This window comes from Pongo pygmaeus, chromosome Y (genome assembly GCF_028885625.2).
Source record: "Pongo pygmaeus isolate AG05252 chromosome Y, NHGRI_mPonPyg2-v2.0_pri, whole genome shotgun sequence".
Lineage (NCBI taxonomy): Eukaryota > Metazoa > Chordata > Mammalia > Primates > Hominidae > Pongo > Pongo pygmaeus.
Window position 1 is genome coordinate 38486215 of NC_072397.2, and position 17363 is coordinate 38503577.

The 17363-nt window shown below is 38.2% G+C and overlaps 1 pseudogene; it reads right to left on the reverse strand.

The window, feature by feature from the left end:
* Positions 1–862: 862 nt before the first annotated feature.
* LOC129025776 (heat shock transcription factor, Y-linked-like) lies at positions 863–12778 on the reverse strand (annotated as a pseudogene).
* Between the last annotated feature and the right edge of the window lie 4585 nt (positions 12779–17363).

Here is a 17363-nt window from a genome sequence, read left to right on the forward strand (position 1 = left end):
TCAAAACCACAATGAGATACCATCTCACACCAGTTAGAATGGCAATCATTAAAAAGTCAGGAAACAACAGGTGCTGGAGAGGATGTGGAGAAATAGGAACACTTTTACACTGTTGGTGGGACTGTAAACTAGTTCAACCCTTGTGGAAGTCAGTGTGGGGATTCCTCAGGGATCTAGAACTAGAAATTCCATTTGACCCAGCCATCCCATTACTGGGTATATACCCAAAGGACTATAAATCATACTGCTATAAAGACACATGCACACGTATGTTTATTGCCGCATTATTCACAATAGCAAAGACTTGGAACCAACCCAAATGTCCAACAATGATAGACTGGATTAAGAAAATGTGGCACATATACACCATGGAATACTATGCAGCCATAAAAAATGATGAGTTCACGTCCTTTGTAGGGACATGGATGAAACTGGAAATCATCATTCTCAGTAAACTATCGCAAGAACAAAAAACCAAACACCGCATATTCTCACTCATAGGTGGGAATTGAACAATGAGAACACATGGACACAGGAAGGGGAACATCACACTTCGGGGACTGTTGTGGGGTGGGGGGATGGGGGAGGGATAGCATTGGGAGATATACCTAATGCTAGATGACAAGTTGGTGGGTGCAGCGCACCAGCATGGCACATGTATACATATGTAACTTACCTGCACATTGCGCACATGTACCATAAAACCTAAAGTATAATAATGATAATAATAATAATAATAATAAAAGAAAAAAAAAAGAAAAGAAAAATGGCTCCTAAACATATGGAAAGAGGAGAAATGCAACTCATAATAAAAGACATGCCAATTAAAAAAAAAAAGAAATTATGTTTTTCCACATAAAACTCAAACGGCACCCAAATGTGACTTTGTAGATTCTCCAAAAAAGTCTTTCCAACCTGCAGCACAAAAAGAAAATTTTAATTATGTGACATGAATCCACATATCACAAAGCAGTTTCACAGATAGCTTCTTCATAATTTTCACCTGGGGATATTCAGTTTCTCACCAAGGACTCAATGGGCTCAAAAATTCCCTTTGGACATCATTTAAAAGGAGAGTTTCCAAACCACTGAATCAAAAGAAAGGTGTAACTCTTTGAGCTGAATCCAAATATTACAAAGAAGTTTCACAGATAACTTGTTTCTTGTTTCTATCTGGGGATACTTTGTTTTTCACCACTCACTTTAGTGAGCTCAATATCTGTCTTTGCAGATTCCACAGAGTGTTTGTAGCATGCTGAATGAAGAAAAGGTTTAACTCTGTTACATGAATCTGCACATCAGAAAGTAGTTTCACAGAGAGATTCCAGTTTTTATCTGAAGACATTTGGTTCTTTTTCCATAGGCCTCAATGGCCTCTCAAATGTCTTCATACAGATTCTCCAAAAATAATGTTTCTAACTTCTCCATCAAAAGACAGTTTTAACGTGTAAGATGAATCCCTATATCAAAAAGCAGTTTCACAGATAGCTACTTTCTAGTTTTTATCCGGAGATATTCAGTTTTCCCTCTTAGGCCTCAATGTGCCTCAGATGTTTCATTGCAGATCCTCCAAAAAGAGTGTTTTCAACCTGCTGAATCAAAAGAAAGTTTTATATCTGTAAGATGAATCCACACATCAGAAAACAGTTTCATAGATAGCTTCTTTCTATTTTTTACTTGTGAATATATGGTTTTTCCCCATAGATTTCAATGGGCTCCAAAATGTTCCTTCACAGATCACTTTCCTGGCATGGTAATCCAAAATGGCCTTTTGAATCGTGTCTTCCAAATGGGTGACAAAATCTGGATAAGGCTCCCTTGAAGCCTATTGAACTGAGTTAAAATACGGGTAAATAGTACCAAGGTCATGAATTTTTTTGCCTGGTTCTTAGACATATAGTTCTGAGCTGATGAACAGTTTCAACACCCATTATCATTGCTTGATTTTCAGTACTTTATGTATGTCCAATTCCAAGCAACTGATCACAAGTGATATTAATGGAAGGTTAGGCTTGAGCATTTCTGCATGTCTGATTTATTGCTTGATCCATCTGACAGGTTTTAAATTACAGAAATTGAGAGAACAGGGTGGATCAGGTTAATGACTCCTAATCTATAAGTATTAAATGTTGGTTATAAGCCACAGATTGTAATAAGGAATGAACATAAGGAGAATTTGGTCCATATTGTCCAATTGCTTGCTTTAAGTCTTTTAATATTTTAAAATAAAATAGCTCCCAGTCTGCTTCATCATGTTCTCTGGACTTCTCAGCTGGCAAAATATTTAATGAAAACTGCCAACATCCAAATACCCCATTTATCCTGTTGGGAGAATGGATGCCTGCATTATCCCTGAGCCATCATTAGTATTTGGGGTGGCTCACAACATTCCTTTACCATAATTATCAGGAGTACAAGCTTGGGTTATTCCCTCACTGTAATTCACTGTTGGGTAAGCCTGAAGCTTTCCTTCACCATAGTTAATGGTGGGACATGAAACGGGAGTGGGAAGCCACATCTCAGTCTCCCTTTCCAGAAATTCATAAGGCTGAGGCAGGGGTGGCCATTCCAGGCGTTCCCCTAAAGGCACAGTAGGTGTCACTGTTTCTGCAGTAGGTGGAACGGTTCCTTTCATAAGTTTTAGGAAGTTAGCATATATAGTTTCCCATTTCTCCCCCTTTTTAAGCCTAGACTGTAATGGTTCACTTTGCTGATCATCAGACTTCTGATTATTACAATTTTCTATGTCATCCTGAAACTCCTACTCCTTCCACTTCAGTGAGGAAGCACTTTAGTGCTCTTTTAATTGCCAATGACACAGACCAAGAGAAGAAAGGAATATTGTGGCTCTCTTGTTGTGCTCATTTTGAGTCTGATCTGACCTTATACCAATCTTTTACATTCTTTTTTTCCATATTCCAGGAACCAAGGAGAATACTCTTCTATGAGATGGAACAAAGATGTGAGGTTTCGGGTACTCACAATTGCCCCACTGCAGCACAATGACTGCAGCACCAGCCTTAAGTAATTAGCAAACTTACTTTCAGCCTGACCCATATTTTCCTGCAGTTACCATTGAATTCTCCATAGAGCCTGAAGTGAAAACTTACATGGATGTCCTTTGTCAGTCATGCTCCACTTTCCATGCTCTGACATATCTTCACTGGATTATTTGTAGAAATTATAGGGAGACCCGTGTTGGGTGCCAGATGTTGGGGAAACCAATCCCACACCACCTAGCAGGTACCCCGACTCTGGTGGAGAAAAAAGGAATTAGAAAGAGACAGCATAAGTGTTTAAAAGGTGGGTCTAGGGGGCTGGAGCATTGACGGCTTGCTCACAGCCCAAAGTTCTCAGGCTCCACCCAATTTATTTGTGTATAATCTCTTTGTTCTTACAGCAGATGGAAAGGGGAGGAAGGAATGAGGTAAAGGATTAATCAGTGAAGGAGAGCTTGTGAATCATTCCATAAGATTTATAGCAGTAGTGATTTATGTGAATTTTCTTGAGGAGAGGCGTGTGTCTAAACTACTTAAGACTTTTAACTTATTGGGACTGAAGCAGGTGGTAGCAGGTTTTAGGGGAAGCCAAGATGTTTGACTATACTCCACTGCTTCAATGGAGTATTATCACCCTGAGAAAACTGTGGAATGCTGCTGAGTGTTTATGCTCATGGGGCATAAAATCCCGAAGGCAATAAAGAGGCTTTTCTCCTCAGAGGCCACCTATGGCTTTCAATGTGTGTCCCATACAGAGGAGACCAGCACAAGTGGCACCTCAGAAACTCTCTTTCTCACATTTCCAACCAGATAAATCAAAAGAAAGGTTTAACTTTGTGAGATGAATCCACACATCACAAAGCAATTTCACAGACACTTTCTTTCTAATGTTTTGCTGGGGATATTGGGTTTTTCCACATGGGCCTGAATGGACTCCCAAATATCCCATGCAGATTCTCCAAAAACAGTGTTTTTAACCTGCTGAATCCAAAGAAAGGTTTAACTCTGTGAGATGAATCCACACGTGACAAAAGCAGTTTCACAGATAGGTTCTTTCTAGTTTTTACCTAAGGATACTAGTTTTTTACCCAATAGGCCTTAATGGGCTCTCAAAAATCCCTTCATAGATTCTCCAAAAAGAGTGCTTTTAATCTGCTGAATCCAAAGAAAGATTTAACTCTGTGAGATGAATCCACACATCACAAAGCTGTTACACAGATTCTTTCTAGTTTTTACCTGTGAAAATTCAGTTTCTCCAAATGGACCTCAATGGGTTCCCAAAAATCCCTTCACAGTTTCTCCAAAAAGAGTGTTCCCAACCTGCTGAATCAAAAGAAAGGTTTAATTCAGAAAGATGAATCCACACATCATAAACCAGTTTCATAGAAAGTTTTTTTGTAGTTTTTACCTGGGGATATTGGGTTTTTCCCCGTATGCCTCAATGGGCTACCAAATGTGCCTTTGCAAATTTTCCAAAAAGATTGTTTCCAACATGTTGAATCAAAGAATACATCTAACTCTGATAAGAAGCAACAAACCACAAAGTATTTTTACAGATAGCTTCTTTCTAGATTTTACCTGGCAATATTTGGTTTTTCAGATTGTCTTCAATGGGCTTCCAAACGTCCATTTGCAGATCCTCCACAAAGAGTGTTTTAACCTGCTGTGTTAAAAAAGAGGTTTATCTCTAAGATATGGATCCACATACAACAAAGCGGTTTCACAGATACCTTCTTTCTAGTTTTTACCTGGGAATATTTAGTTTTCCCATAAGTTTCAATGGGTTCACAAATATCCCTTAGCAGAATCTCTAAAAAAGAGTGTTTCCATCCTGCTGAATCAAAAGAAACATTTAACTCTTTGAGATGAATCTACCCATCACAAAGGAGTTTCACAGACAGCTTTTTTCTTGTCTTTACCTGGAGATATTAAGTTTTTCCATATGGGCCTCAGTGGTCTCCCAAATATCCCTTTGCATATACTCCAAAAAGAGATTTTCTTTTTCTTTTCTTTTTTTTTGGAGGTGGAGTCTTGTTCTGTCACCCAGTTGGGAGTGAAGTATTCCAATTTCCCAGTCACTGCAAGCTCCACCACCCAGGTACACGCTGTTCTCCTGCCTCAGCCACCCAAGTAGCTGGGACTAAGGCACCCACCACCATGCCTGGATAATTTTTTTGTATTTTTAATAGAGATGGGGTTTCACCATGTTAGCCAGGACCGTCTCAAACTCCTGACCTTGTGATGCACCCACCTCAGCCTCCCAAAGTCCTGAGATCAGAGGCATGAGCCACCCCACCTGGCTGAGATTTTCTAACTTGCTTAATCAAAAGAAAGGATTAATTCTGAGATGAATCCACAAATCACAAAGCAGTTTCACACATAGTTTCTTTCAAGTTTTTACCTGAGAATATTCTGACTTTCCCCATGATCTTTTATGGGATCTAAAATGTCCCTTCACAGACTTTCCAAAAAAAAAAAAGTGTTTTCAACCTGTCGAATCAAAAGAAAGTATTAACTCTGTGAGAAGAATCTGCAAGCCACAAAGCAGTTTCACAGATAGCTTCTTTCCAGTTTTGAATCACAGCATATTCCATTTTACCCCACTGGCCTCAATGAACTTCCAAATGTCCCTTCACAGATCCTCCAAAAAGCGTGTTTCCAACCTGCTGAATCAAAAGAAAGTTTTAACTCTGGGCTGTTTGACAGACAGCTTGCTTTTAGTTTCTACCTGGGTACATTCCGTTTTCCACATGGTCCCCTAGTCTCCTAAATTTAACTTTACAGATTCCCCAAAAAGAGTGTTTCCAGCCTGCTGAATCAAAAGAAACTTGTAACTCTGTTAGATGACTCCACACATCACAAAGCAGTTTTACAGATACATTCCTTAGACTTTCTGGGGATATTTGATTTTTTCCCATGGGCCTCAATGAGCTCCCAAATATCCCTTCCTAGATTCTCCAAAAAGAGTCTTTCCAACCTGCTGAATCAAAAGAAAGGTTTAACTCTGTGACATGAATCCACACATCATGAAGCCATTTCTCATACATCTTCTTTCCAATTTTTATCTGTGATATTCTGTTTTTCCTCAAGACCTCAATGGGGCCCCAAATGTCCCTAAGCAGATATTCCAAAAAGAGTGTTTCCAATCTGCTGAATAGAAAGGCGATTTTACTTCTGTTAGGTGAGTCCACACATCACAAAGTAGTTTTACACATAACTTCTTCCTAGTATTTACCTGGGGATATTCAGTTTTACCCCATATGATTCAATGGTCTCCAAAATGTTCCATTGTAGATCCTCCAGAAAGAGTACTTTTTACATGCTGAATCAATAGAAATTTTATCTCTGTGAGATGAATCCACACATCACAAAGCAGGTTCTTGATAGCTTTTTTCTAGTTTTTACCTGGGGATATTGATCTTTTCCCCATAATCTTCAATAGGTTCCCAAATGTCTCTACTCAGATCCTCAAAAAGAGTATTTCCAACTTGCTGAATCAAAAGAAACGTTTAAAACTGTGAAATGAAGCATACATCACAAATCAGTTATACCAATATCTTCTTTCTAGTTTTTACCTCAGTATATTTGTTTTTTCCCCATGGGCCTCACTGGGATTCCAAAATTTTCCTTTACACATTCTCCAAAAAAAAGTGTTTCCAGCATGCTGAATCAAAAGAAACGTCTAACTCTATGAGATGACTCCACACATCACAAAGCAGTTTCACAGATATATTATTTCTAGGTATGGGGAAAAATTGGCATTTTCGTTATGGGTCTCAATGGGCTCCCAAAAGTCTTTTTGCAGATTCTCCAGAAAGAGTGTTTCCAACCTGCTGAATCAAAAGAAATGTTTAACTCTGTGAAATGAATCCACACAAAACAAAGCAGTTTCACAGATACTTTCTTTCTAGTTTTTACCTAAGGATATGTGGTTTTTTTCTGCATGGGCCTCAAAGGTCTCTTAAATGTCCCTTATCAGAATCTCCAAAAAGAGTGCTTCCAACCTGCTGCATCAAAGGAAAGGTTTAAACTCTGTGAGATGTATCCACACCTCACAAAGCAGTTTTACAGATACCTTCTTTCTAGTTTTTACTTGAGGATATTCAGTTTTTTCCCTTAGGCCTCAAAAGTGTCCCAAATGCTCTTTTGCAGATTCTCCAAAAAGAGTGTTTCCAAACTACTGTATCAAAAGAAATGTTTCACTCTGAGAGATGAATCCACTTCTCATCTGTAGAACAAGGCAGTTCCACAGAGAGCTTCTTTCTAGTTTTTACCCAGGGATATTCTCTTTTTCCCCATAGGTCTCAATGGCCTGTGAAATGTCTCTTTGCATATTCTTCAGAAAGACTGTGTCCAATCTCCTGAATCAAAAGAAATGTTTCACTCTGTGAGATGAATCCACACATCATAAAGCTGTTTCACAGATAACTTCTTTCTAGTTTTTACCTGCAGATATTCTGGTCTTCCCCATTGGCCTCAATGGGCTTCCAAAGGTCCCTTTGGAAATTTTCCAAAAAGAGTGTGTCCAACCTGCCAAATCAAAGGAATTGTTTAACTCTGTGAGATGAATCCAGACATCACAAAGCAGTTTCAGATAGCTTCTTTCTAGTTTTTTCCTGGGGATATTCTGTTTTTCCCCATTGGCCTCAAAATGTTCCTTTGCAGATTCTCCAAAAGGAATGTTTCCCACCTACTGAATCAAAGTGAAATTTAACACTGTGAGATGTATCCACACATCATAAAGCAATTTCGTAGGTAGACTTTTTCTAGCTTATATCTGCAGATATTTGATTATTTCCTTTAAGCCTCAAAGGGTTCCCAAATATCCCATCACAGATCTCCTGAAGGAGTGTGTTCAACCTGCTGAATTAAAAGGAAGGTTTACCTCTGTGAGATGAATCCACACATCACAATACAGTTTGATACATAGCTTCTTTTCAATTTTGATACGGGGATATTCTGTTTTTACTCTAGGCCTCAATTGGCTCCCAAATGTCCCATCACAGCTTCTCCAAATACAGTGTTTTTTAACTGCTGAATCAAAAGAAAGGTTTAATTCTGTGAGATGAATCCACACATCACAAAGTAGTTTCAGAGATAGTTTCTTTCTAGTTTTTATCTTGGGATATCCCATTTTCCTCCATAGGTTTCAATGGACACCAAAATGTACCTTCACAGATTCTTCAAGAAGAATGTTTTCAACCTGCTGAATCAAAGAAAGGTTTAACTCTGTGAGATGAATCCAAACATCAAAAAATAGTTTCAAAGATACCATCTTTCTAACTTTTATCCGGGAATATTCAGTTTTTCTTCATAGGCCTCAAAAGACTCCCAAATGTCGCTTCACAGATTCTACAAAAAGAGTGTTTTCAGCCTGCTAGATTGAAAGAACAGTTTAACTCTATGAGATTAATCCACACATCACCAAATAGTTTCACAGATAGCTTCTTTTTAGTTTTCATCTGGGCATATTCTTTTCTTTTCAAAAGACCTCAATGGGCTCCCAAATGTCCCTTTGCAGATTCTCCAAAAAGAGTGTTTACAACCTGCTGAACCAACAGGGAGGTTTAATTCTGTAAGATGAATTTACGCATCCCAAATCAGTTTCACAGATAGCTTCTTTCCAGTTTTCATCCAGGGATATCTTGTTTTTCACCATAGACCTCATGAGCTACAAAATGTCCCTTCACAGATTCTGTTAAAAAAGTGCTTCCCAACTGCTGAATGAAAAGAAAGTTTTACCTCTGTGAGATGAATCCACACATCACAAAGGCATTTCACAGATAGCTTCTTTCTAGTTTTTGTTTGTGGATATTCTGTAGTTCATTATAGGCCTCATAGGACTCCCAAATGTCTCTTCGCAGATTCTCCAAAAGTTTTCCAAACTGTTGGATCAAAGAAAAGGTTTAACTCTGTGAGATGAATCCACACATCAAAAACCAGTTTCACAGATAGTTTCTTTCTAGTTTTTACATGGGGATATTAAGTTTTTCCCCATAGGCCTCTGTGGGCTCCCAAATGTCCCACTGCAGATTCTACAATTAGAGTGTTTCCAACATGCTGAATCAAAAGAAAGGTTGAACTCTATCAAATGAATCCATGCATACAAAGTCAGTTTCAAAAATAGCTTCTTTAAGTTTTTATTTTGGGATATTTGAATTTTTTCAATAGGCCACAAGGGGCTCCCAAATATCCCTTTGCCACTGGGAATTGCTACTGCACATAAAGGAAAGAGTGGTAAGGAGACAGCTAGTTCTTTCAGGCAAGGACCTACCAATCAAAGCAGAAGATGAAAAAGAAGTTTTAGAAGAAGCATGGAAAAATCATAACTAGACATAAAAAGAAAGTGTGATAGTTGAAGTGATAACCAGTGATGCTAGTCTCCATAAGTCAAAATTATTGCATCTCTAATGAATGATACTGTGACCTACCCTTTTAGAAAAAGTTGTGGTGAGGAAAAAAGAATAAAAAGTAATGCCACAACACCAAGAATGTTCATTTTGACAATGAAAATAGATGTTATATTCGTATGTCCCAGTCAATATTGTCTAATTCACATACATATGTGTATACATACACACACACACACATATATGTATTAGGTACTGTGTTACATCATTTCTGGGTGTCCAAGACAGACAGACAAGAAAACTAATGTGATAGATAAGAAGCAACTCCTGGAAGGAGTGATGTCTGTGTTGTAGGAGTCTTAAGTAGGCAAATGGGGGAGACATTTTTATCTCCAAGAAATAAATGGGACTCAAGTTGCCAGATGGAAAAGGGCATGTCTGAAAGTGGAGCTGTCTGAATCTCTCACTGTGGTGAAAGAGAAGGACATGAAGCTGAAAGGGAAACAAATAACAGGTCTGAAAGCGATTTATTTAGCCATGCTGAGGATCTGGACTCAGAATCCAAAAGGTATTAAATCCTGACAAAAGCAATTAACTCTGACTTTGTATGGAGCATGAAACCAATGTGATGAAAATCTGCATTAGAGGTGGGGTTTGGTGGCTCAAGCTTGTAATCTCAGCACTTTTAGGGGCCATGGTGGGTGGATCACATGAAGCCAGGAGTTCAAGACCATCCTGGCCACAATGTTGAAACCCCATTTCTACTAAAAATATAAAAATTAGCCCAGCATGGTGGGCATATATAATTTTACCTGCTCAAAAGGTTGAGGCACAAGATTTGCTTGAACCCAGAGGTTGAGTTTGCAGTGAGCTGAAATAATGCCACTGCTCTCCATCTGGGGTAACACAGGGAGATGTTCTCAGAGAAAAAAAAAAAAGTAAGGAAATGTGCATTAGAAAACATGAATGGTGGACTCTAGCAGGAGATAATGAAAGTCACAAGCATGTTGGAAAGCTTTGATATAAGATTTAAATGATGCTTTGTTAATGCCAGCTGTAAAATTCCACCATGTGCTGACAGTGAAGAAATCCATGAGCATAATATGATGTAAACCTTATTATTCAAGTGATGACACAAATTATTGTGATCATGGACACTGAGCTCATTACGTATGAATTGCAATGAAGAAAATCTTTGCCAACTAAAATCTAAGTTTCGAAGAACTGAGGAAATGTAACTGAGAAAATACTGAAGTATATAGTGTGTGTTAACCTTTCTCAAGATGTTCTCTGTGTGTGTGTCTGTGTGCATTTATGTGAGTATCTATTCCCTTTGTGCCGCCCAAATTTATGCCCTATTTGATTTGTGCCAGACTACCTGAGAAGTCACTTACTACTTTTTCCTAACTCCAGTTGTTTCCTTTCCCTTACCTGCTGTCATGATTTTGTATGTCCCCTCCAAATTTCACATTGAATTTCTGTGTTCATTGTGACAATGTTGGGAGGTAGGACTTTTTAGAGTTGATTAGCCGTGTGTGTAACATCGTGACTAAATTGATGGTATTATCTGGAGAACAAATTAGTTATTTTGTGAGTGAGCTTTGATGAAGGATGAGTTTGGTCCCGATTTTCTGTTCATCTCATGCCCTTCACCATGTAAGGTCAACCTGCCATGTTGTAACATAGAAAGAAGATCTCATGAGATGCAGCCCATTGGACTTCCCCACCTCCAGAGCCATGAGCAAAATAAGCCTTTTTACAAATTACCCAGGTAGTGGTACCATGTTGTTTCAGCAGCAAGTGGACCCAAAGACTTTATTATTTTTTCTTCTTTAAAGAACTAAATTACTTAACTTACAAAGGAGCACATCAAATTTCCTTACAAATAATCAAAAAGCCCACATATATTTTTATAGGAAGTAGTACAATAGCCTGACACTGAAAGAAAACACCATTTTACTTTTAACTATACTTTGAGAAATAAAGACAAAGCAAACATATAAGTTGACATGCAGTTTTATTTTTCAGTAAGATAATTGCAGATATTTTTAGGGTTTTTTTGGTCTATGTAAATGTTAGTCTCTGTTGTCATGCATAATCTGATACTGTTTTAATGGAAGATCATTTGTAATTAAGGTGATATTTGTCCAGTTGGGATGGTTGAAGATCTGGCCTCGAATGAGGGACAGCTGATGTATCAGGTATCGTAGGCCTTTGCAACCATTGTTTGCCTACAGGTAGCAGGTTAGGATGTGGAGCCTCGTTGACTAATATCACAGGATATCTTGTTGGAAGAGCAGATGGTTCCACTATCAGCCCCAGAAAACAGTTTTGCAAGGGAGATATGTTGTGGTATTGAGAAGTTGTGGTTGTAATGAAATTCACAATGTGGCCACTTGCTTGGATGCAGGTGCTATGAGAGTGCACATGAATAGAGGTCAACTGATTTAAAATAGCATGCTGATCTGTTGCAATTTGTTGAGACAAGTGACAATAACAAACACTTAAAATATCAGATTTCTGTTTCATCACACAAACTTAATATCATCAAAAAATTCATGAACATGGTTTACTATTTTCAAGAATGTGCTTTTGGGAAAAAAGCACTAAAGTTGCTAAGCCCTCAAGTGAAAACATTTTATATATTAATAGTGACATTGCATTAAGTGGCTTTGGTACATTTATTTTGATTTCACTGGTAAGATTCAAAGTTGTTAGCAAAATTTCTTAAAATGCTGGAAGGTTAATGCTCAAGCTGAACTCAATAATTTCAAAAAATTAAAAAATTTTTACCTTAGTATTTTATATAATTTTCAAGATCTGGTCTTACTGCATGTATTAACATATTTACTGAGGTAGAAAGTAAAATTACATATATACTCTATATAAAGTGGTAACTGAAATATGTTAAATATCTTGCTTAAGACAATGGATTCATTCTCTTCTGCCAGAAAGGTGGCTACAAAGGCAGATCTTTGAAAATTCTGTCAAATTTTACTAAATCCATAAAGGCTGAGCTGTCAAGCAAAACTTTTGATTCTGTCAGCTTGAAATATTCCGTAAGGAGTCATTCTATCCAAAATTTCTTTCTTGATGAGTTCTTCATTAGTCACTAGGCAAGTTCCATTCTCATCACATAGAATAGACTTGAATTGGTCACTCTCAAATATTTTCTGATATTTCCTGGGGAAAATCAGAGAAAAAAAAATCATTATCTTTATCTGGCTCAGAAACACACACTGTGTCACATGGCCATTTTAACAAGGATTCTTGTGAAAAAGCCTGAACAGCATTTTCTTCAATCATTGACCTTAAGTCTGAGTCCCCAAGGAATGTGTGTTTACACAGTAGCCATCTAGCAGAGGCTTCTGAATCAGTTCATTCATCTCTGGGAGAAACAACTTGAGTTTCTGAAGAAACATGTGCCATCTCAAATAAATAGTTCTTTAGATACTTTTCCAGCCTGTATGGTTTTCAAGACTGAAGCTTCAAACGCACCTTCAGAAGGCCTATGCAGGTAAGGCAATCTAAAGCATCATTCTAAATGCAATCTAAAGCACATCCTCTCCAGCACCTGTTGTTTCCTGACTTTTTAATGATTGCCATTCTAAATGGTGTGAGATGGTATCTCATTGTGGTTTTGATTTGCATTTCTCTGATGGCCAGTGATGATGAGCATTTTTTCATGTGTCTTTTGGCTGCATAAATGTCTTCTTTTGAGAAGTGTCTGTTCATATACTCCACCCACTTTTTGATGGGGTTTGTTTGTTTTTTTCTTGTAAATTTGTTTGAGTTCATTGTAGATTCTTGATATTAGCCCTTTGTCAGATGAGCAGGTTGTAAAAATTTTCTCCCAGTCTGTGGGTTTCCTGCTCAATCTGATGGTAGTTTCTTTTGCTGTGCAGAAGCTCTTTAGTTTAATTAGGTCCCATTTTTCAATTTTGGCTTTTAATGCCATTGCTTTTGGTGTTTTACACATGAAGTCCTTGGCGATGGCTATGTCCTGAATGGTAATACCTAGGTTTTCTTCTAGGGTTTTTATGGTTTTAGGTCTAACGTTTAAGTCTTTAATCCATCTTGAATTAATTTTTGTATAAGGTGTAAGGAAGATATCCAGTTTTAGCTTTCTACATATGGCTAGCCAGTTTTCAAGACTAATTTTTATCTAACCCTAACAGAAACATTTTATTAATGCCTATACTCTCAGCACTTTTTGAGGCCAAGGCAGGCAGATCACTTGAGTCCAGGCATTTGAGACATGTCCAGGCAACATGGCAAAGCTTTGTCTCCACCAAAAAATACAAAAAGTTAGGCAGAGATGATAGCTGAGTCCAATGTGGAGGATCAGTTGATCTTTGCAGCTAGAGGATGCAGTGAGCGATGATGGCAATTCTGTACTCCAGGCTGGGAAAAAGAATGAGATCCTATCTCAAAAAAAAAAAAAAAAAAAGAAGAAGAAGAAGAAAAGAAATAATTGTTGAAAATTTTATATCCTGTGATAAACTTCAGTATTGTTTAATATTGTCTTCATTTTTTTTACTACTACAATTTAAGAAATTTACTTAAAAACAATTTTGGAATGTTATTAGGTACAGTATTTGAAGAAGCAACAGAACTATACCCAGATGGTCAACAAGTCAGCTTTATGACTTACAAGCAAAGCATCTCTGAGAACTTTAAAAACAGAAAGAAAAAAAAATCTGGCAAGATTTGGTGGCTTAGATTTTTTAGTGTTTTTTTTTTTAATTTAAGAAATCCCTTTTTTCTCTTAGACTAATTATTATGTATAACAATTTAATAGGTAATAGTTTTGTAAATAGAAATGACACCTTTTAAAAAAAATTAACTCTTAAGTCCCCCCACCCACCACAGTCATCTGAATGAACCCCACCATTTGACCAAGGGCATTCCAAAAGTGATCCAGTTCCCGACAGGAAAGAGGGACACACATGATTCATTACATGCTCCTCCCTTTTGAACTTTAGAAAAAGTTGATCATCATTAACAGCAACACATAACTTAAGTCCGATAAGCAATATTTACCTTCTATTCTCTCAAGCCTGCTACATGGAATCTTCATCATCATGCTAAAACTTTGGTCTCTACAGCCCTTACTATTTATTGTAACCCAGTCTTTCCTATCTTTTGATTTTAGGTTTTTAGGTAATAACTTAACTCTTTCAGACAACTGCCAATGAAAACATATTTAAATCTACCTGTAACTTGAAAGTCCAGCCCTGCACCATCGCTGTTTCCAAGTTGTCCATCCTTTCTCCACCAAACCAATGTACGTCTTACATATGTTTGATTGATGTCTCCTGTCTCCCTAAAATGCATAAATATAGGCTGTGTACACACCACCTGGGGCACATGTTCTCAGGATTTCCTGAGTAGGGCTGTGTCATAGACCATTTGTCAATCATATTTGGCTCAGAATTCTTCAATTAATTTATGGTGTAATATTAAAATTTGATACTGTTAGTACATCTCACCTAATGTGGGATGTCAATCTTCACAAAGTGGATATTTCCATCGCCATTAGAAATCCACTCTCAATTAAACTGTGACTGTGTCAGGAAAAGAAAAAATGTTGCTAACCAGTCATATATCATATATTTAAACTTAAATAATCATTCAAGTTCTCATATACCTACTTAAAAATTTTTCTATATTGTTTGAACTACTTTAGTTCTCTAAGAAAAATGAGTCATTAAATCATGAAAAAAAGTGTTGTTGGAGGTTGTGATTTCTCCCCTGTCCTCAGCCAGTCATAGTGGTTCCATTCAGCGCCTCTCCTTTCCCTGTACCAGAATCTCCCCCAGAAACAAACTCAGATCATCTGCAAACCACACTTTGGTAGCTGTGACAATGCGTGTTCACTGACTCATTCAAGGGACACTTTCGTATAGTCAGAATTGTAGGCTAAGGCTGGGAATTAAGGCTCAGGGCAGTGCCCCTCCTCAGTTCTGGGTGCAGCAGACAGGGTGACTTTTCCTCACCTCGCCACTAGATGTCTGAATGCCATGTCCTCTCCTGGGAGGGTCCCGAGGAGAAGTTTTTATTCTCACCGGGTCATAGCACCAGATCTCTTGTAGCAACGGCCACTCCTGGACATGTACGAAAGAGAAAGAGCCTTCATCTTCATGGTGGAGGCGACCCCAGGTGTGCCAAAGCCGCGACCACACTTAGGCAGGTCCTGAGATGAAGGAGGCTTAGTCTTCACCAGGAACGTGCCACAGGTGTCCCCACGTACCCTGAAACAACGGCCTTTCTCCGTTGTGTCCTGAGGAGAAGGAAGCACTGTCCGAAGCACTGTGAGGACACCCTGCTCCTCAGAGAGTTGGTTTCCGGGCTCTGCGGTCTCAGTGCCTAGGCTCCGTGCACCCTCTGGTGGTAGCCCGGGAAAATCTCTGAAATTCGGGGTGGGTTCATACAGGAGGTAATCTCAGGAAGTGGAAGTGAAATACAGCCAACATTCCCATACCTGAGTGGAGATAAAAAGAAGAAAAGAAGACGGGCAATAGATAAAACTCGATTGAGTTTTTGTATGTCAGAAATAATGAATAGAAATCTTTGGAATTTGAATATTAAAACACCACTTACAACACTACCCACAAAATTGAATACATTAAGTATAAATGTAACAAAATATGCAAGATTCATTCAGTAAACAGCAAGTCACCTTTGAGAGAAATCAAAAGAAATGTTAGTAAATGCAGAGAGGCCTGGCATGTTGGCAGATGCCTGTAATCCCAGCACTTTGGGAGGCTGCCACAGGCAGATCACTTGAGCCTAAGAGTTGGAGACCAGCCTGGGGAACAGGGTGAAATCCATCTCTACCAAAAATACAACGCCTGTAGTCCCAGCTACTTGAGTCGTTGAAGTGGGAGAATCTCAGTGAGTTGAGATAGCAGCACTGCACTCCAACATGGGTGACACAACTCTTTTTCAATCAATCAATCAGTAAACAGATGTTTCTCGTTCTGGAGAAGTACATTTATGATTATGGCAGCCCTATCCCAATCAAATTCCAGGTAAATATATCAACAAACTCTTCCTAAACCTAGAATAGATGAAATAAGACTGAAGAAGAACAAAGCTAAGGGACTTGCACATCTGGATATGAATACTTACACTAAAGCTAACGTAATAAAGAAGAGTGTGGCATTCATAATTTAATAGACAAGCAGATAAGTGGAAGAGAATAGATAGCCCCAAAACCATCCCAAGTCAACTGATTTTGTCAAAAATGCAAAGCATATTCTTTGGAAGAGGCAAAGCTATTTCACAAGTGTCAAGAAAACTGCTGGAAACTAAATGGAAACCAATGAATATAGACAAAACTTTTACAGTTAAAAAATTAGTCAAAAATACCCATACATTAAATTTATTCAATGCAAAGTTGTAATTAGAAAATATCTTCATGGGTCTGGGTTTGGTAATGAGTTATTAGCAAGTCCATGAAAGAAAAAGAATGGATAATATGAACTTTATTGGAAGCTGAATTGTCTACTCTGTAAAACACCCTGTTGCCATTGGACATGGCAGTTCAAGCCCGTAGTCTTAGCACTTTCGAAAGTCAAAGTGGACAGATCACCTGAGGACAGGAGTTCCAGATCAGCATCGTATACATGGTGAAATCACGTCTGTACTAAAAATACAAAAATTTAACTGGGATTTCTGGTGTGCGCCGGTAATCCTAGCTGCTCAGGAGTCTGAGCAAGGAGAATCCTTTGAACTTGGGATGTGGGGATTGCAGTGAGGCTAGATCTGGTCATTGAACTCCAGCCTTGGTGACAAAATGAGACTCCACGTCAAAAAAAATAAAAATCCGATAAAGGGAAACAAAAAGCCAGCCACAGGTAGAAAAATTTAGCAAACTCATCTGAAAAGTGACTTGTATGGACAATATACGAGGAAACTCTCAAACTCAAAAAGATAAGCAACCCAATTCTAAGGTAAAAACCTGAGTAGATACATCACTAAGGAAGATATAGAGATGGAAATCAGGCAG